This window comes from Formica exsecta, unplaced genomic scaffold (assembly GCF_003651465.1).
Source record: "Formica exsecta isolate Colony F162 unplaced genomic scaffold, ASM365146v1 scaffold257, whole genome shotgun sequence".
In the NCBI taxonomy this organism is placed as follows: Eukaryota; Metazoa; Arthropoda; class Insecta; order Hymenoptera; family Formicidae; genus Formica; species Formica exsecta.
Window position 1 is genome coordinate 15,576 of NW_021849841.1, and position 5,164 is coordinate 20,739.

Sequence of the window (5,164 nt, forward strand, 5' to 3'; positions counted from 1 at the left end):
ATGTTGCTGTAGTTGCAAGACTATTTTTTGAGTGAATTTAATAATTAACAGATGTGTTTTGCTATTTTAGGCTAAGTCGAGAGTGAAGGAGGTTTATACGCAAACATGCACGCTTCTCAATCAACAAGGTATGCGAGATTGTGAACTTTTCGGCCTGGCAATATTGTCTGGTAAGTTATATATATCTTATATACATATATTGTGTTGATGCCTAAGAGACAAAATTTTAAGCTGATGAAACTTTCGATTTCCGAAAATTCTATCTATTCTAAAATAGTTTTGGTACAGTTCTATAAATCTATCCGTGCAGTTTAGATAAACTTAAAACAAAGTCTTATGAATCCTCAATATTTTTTTCATTCCTATAGGTTCAGTTGTTTACGTGAAGCACGCATTGAAACATTGACCACGTTTATACCCAGCGACCTAATCACGGCCTGACCTATACCGTGACTCAAAATAGGTCTAGTCATCAATCGTTTATACCGAAAAAAACCTAGATAAAATAAAATAAACAAAACAATATATAAAAGGTAAATATTTAGATTAACGTACCCACCTCCAATGACTTTGATCTTGACATATGTTGTCAAGGTCACTGTCCTGAGTAACATCCAAGAGATTTTAGCCGTCGCTCGTTGTTCGTTAAAAAATTATTAACAAAAAAAGTTTGAGAAATATTGCAGTTATTTTAAGTATTCAAATGTGGAAATAGTACACGTATGAACAAAGAAAAGTTATTTATAGGAGTAAATCGTTGATATATTGAAGAGTCTTTTTGTTAAAACAGAAAATAGTTGCTTCGGTCCAAAACGAAATTTGACGGAACCCACTGCGTCCACGCATGCACTTTCCAATCCACACAAGAATTGTGGGATAGATCTCGCTTTGCGTAGAAAGTTGAAAACCCATATGAAATCATTTTATGTTAAGAATAATCATTGTACTTTCAAGTAAAAGAAAATTAGAAGTGGCGTCTATATAATAAGTATTTAAATATTTTTTATTCTAAACAATATAAATATTTATTCACTTTCATTAATTCTATTGTTTACTAGTGGATATAATTTTGATATAATTGTAAAAAATTGATCTATTCTCTCAGAATAATTATAAATACGTTTAAACATAAATTCAGCTATGTAGTAGTTATAATGTTCTCTGGTTCCATAACGAGGTATTCTACCTCGCATATCCCGTCATAAACGTTCAATATTTTGTGTATGAACAGTAATTGGATATACAAAATTTTCTGAGTGATTAACCGTAAAATGATTAAATCCCTCATTTTTTAAATTGGAATATGCACGCCAGCAATCGCTATAAATTGTTGTTCCTGGAGCAATGCGACGACGTATTATATTTAACAGTATTAATTCAGAACGATCATTAACAGGCACAATAAATGTGCGTTTACTTTCACGTTCAAATGCACCAAATACCCATTGTCGTTTAACAATTCGTCCGCGATTATATTTTCGTTTGTGAACTTTTGCTTCATCAATTTCTACAATGCAGCCAGGGCCACCAATCATACTTTCTTCTTGATTCAACCACATTAACAACAACTATTAATAAGAAAATAATATAACAACATAAAATAAAGCCATGGTTAATGTAATTGCTTTGAAAAATGCTATTATTTATCTTTCGACAAAAATTCTTCCAATCGACTACACTCGTAGAACTCATTTCCAATTCATGTTGTAAAAACGTTTGGTCTGCATGCTTAAGTGTTATGAAATATCCAATGAAGCGACAAACTTTTGGGAATCCTAATCGAAATTGTGCAAACCAAGTTCCATGCAATGCAGATAACACAAAGTTACATGTTATTCTTTGTCGCTTTCGTTTACGAATTATCTTATAATATTTATTAGTGCAACGAAATATTAAATTTTCATTTTTAGTTCGATAACGCAATACGTTTCTACATTTTGGACACTCAATTTCACGCCTAATTACTTGTCTATCACATAGATAATTTATTAAATCATCTAAATTATGTGTTAAATGTAGAAATTCGTATAGATACATAATAATTCGACAAGAGTAACACAAAGACTGGCAATAATAGAGAAGTGAAAGCTTCTAGTAAACAATAATGAACATTGAGAAGTCCAACAGTAGGTCAACATACAAACTCACTATTCTTATATACACATTGTTTGAAAATTACGTACATTTTATTTAAATTCTTTTGTTAATAACTTTTTAATAAACAATGAGCGACGGCTAAAACCTCTTGGATGTTACTCAGGACAGTGACCTTGACAACATATGTCAAGGTCAAAGTCATTGGAGGTGGGTATGTTAATCTAAATATTTACCAAAAGAGAGAGAGAGAGTTTCAATATAGTCACTAACTAACTCGACACACTTTGTTCAACGGTTCCGCCATTGCTCAAAGCAGCTCTGATAGTCCTCTGAAGCAAGCCCTTTCAAAATTTGATTCATGTTTTTTTATGTCATCTGTATCTTCGAAACATTATTCTTATGCATAGCTGACTCTCCGTAGGCTTGTTGAATCATTTGTAACGTTTCTGTTGGCGACCTCTCTAATTTAACGCAGAATTTAATGTTGGCGCGTTGTCAAGCGTTCCTTCCATTACACCGATTTTTAAACAAAATTTTATAATACAACTTTGCGTAATTGTATCTCATTAACTATTGAACCAAATAATTTAAAACTTGCACCACGTGTTGAGTATTGAGTTGTGAATAACTCCCTAAAATGGCAGCACAAATGGATCAAACGTTTGAAAATGCGAAGCGAGTCTCGAAACTTAATTGTTCGATTGTGTATTTATTATGTGCAAAATAAAATGTAATATATATATGTGTGTTGCATTTTATTTTATTTAAACGTATATATATTTATTATATTGTATTTTGATGCTTTAACCTTATTTAACTTGACATTTCAACAAAACAGCGAGCAAATAAGCTTTTAGGTCGCATCGCGATAGTCGCGCGTTTACACCAAAAAAGCAGGCGTCCTATTTTAGGTCAGGTCACTAAAATACGAAGCCTGACCTGAAGCCAGATCGGTTCGTCTACCAAGTGTTTACAGCAGGCGGCCTAAATAATTTAGGTAGAATTTGAGGTATAGGCCGCGGACTAAATACTGGGTGTAAACGTGGTCATATTGATCACGTTTACTTAGCGACTTGATTGCGGCTTGATTTATATCGTGACTCAAAGTAGGTCTAATCACCAACCGTTTACACCGAAAGAGACCTAAGAATTGACAGGATCGTATTTAATCCACGCTAGTCCGATTTATTAGAGCCATCTATCATCATGTTTTGTACAAATCACTTCCGTATACACCGCATATTGTATACAATTGCATTTATATGATCTTTTTGATGTTAAATAGCAGTGTTTTAAGTTTTGCGACAGTATATTTTAATGTAAGAAATGACACTTCTGCAACAGTATATTATGTTTTTCCAACATTTTATTTTGGAAAAGAATAGAAGAAATACTCTTTCTTTGAAAATTATGCCTCGAAAAAGAAAAATGTGAGACAGGATTCGACAATTGCATAGGATGCAGATAATATTTATGGAGTATATGAGAATGTTTTCCATACATAGCTAACATTTTAAAAATGTATTTGAATACGTATTGAAAGAAACATATGGATCAAGCCAAAAAGCAATCATTTTTGAAGTGAGATAGTACTATATATGTATACTGACTCAGACTGGATAGAGAGTCGCTCTATATAAAGTGGCAAGTTGTGCAGAATATCGTGTTGTGGAAAACGTATTTGGAATTCATAAATCTACAGTAAAAGAATGTCTCTTTAGAGTTGTAAATGTTATAAATGATTTGATGATGAAAGATTATCTCCAAATGCCCAATGTATACGAAGCTTCAAAAATAGCAATGAATTTTGAGAGAATATCGCACGTTCCACAAATTATTGGCTGTATCGACGGTTCGCACATACTTATTGGCTCTGTCAAAAGGCTATCGAGATTTTGTTAATCGCAAGGGTTGGCCATCATATGTTTTACAAGCAGTTGTTGAGGATAAATGCAGGTATGTATATATTTACATGTAGTTTATTAATGACAGTAAAAGAGTGAATAATAATCGTTCAAAAACATATCGTTTATCGATTTAGAAATATTTGTATTTGTTATCCTGGAAGTATTCATGATGCCACTGTATTTAAGGATTCAAGTTTATATAGAAGTGCTCAAAATGTTATTCCACAATGAAATCAAAAACATAAAAATTAATTTTTATGCAAAGCGACACGCATCGACGCTTACTAAGTACATAGCGTTATTCCTTAACAAAAACTGAGTCGAAATGTTCTGAACCATTTCTTTTTATAACGCTTACTAAAGGAGTTATTACTGAGTAAAATCTGGCCAATCAGCGCCGACTTTTAGCCAGGCGCAGTGATAGTGTGCATGACCGCTCCGCCGTTAGATTAGCACAGAATATTCTTATGCATCGTAATAATAGAAATAATTTTTTTTGCAGTATTTTTACAGGGTGGATAAAATAAAACATGAATTTTTATCTTCAAAAATATTGTTTCTAGAGAAAAATGTTTCAAATAAAGTTGCAGTATTTCAAGGGGGACATAAGTTGATGTTATAGGAATGTTTGTAGGTTTTCAAGGTTATTTCAAGGTCTTTATTTTTTTAATGGAAACCCTTATTTTTTATTGCATATTCTTATAGTCCTTCTTGAGACTTTTTCAAAACACTATAATAAAGTATTTTTTCATTAAGAGTTTTTTGAATTGTTTTATATTTTATATAGATATGATTTTTAGTACAAGAAAAAATTATTTCTATTATTACGATGCGTAAAAATACTGCATGCTAGCGGCATGCGCGAGGAAAAGACGCCGCCGCGCCGTCGTAGAGACAGAGCGCTCACGCACACTACCAGGCGCGCGGCTCACCGACGTGCGCTCTGTTAAAGATCGGCGCTAATTGGCCAGATTTTACTTAATAATAACTCCTTTATTAAGCGTTATAAAAAAATGGTTCAGGACTTTTCGACTGAGTTTTTGATAAGGAATAACACTATGTACTTAGTGGGCGGTCGATGCATGTCACCCTGTATAACAAATATAATATTTATACTTTGTCATGATGTAATATTATTATATAATTTTCATTGCAGAATA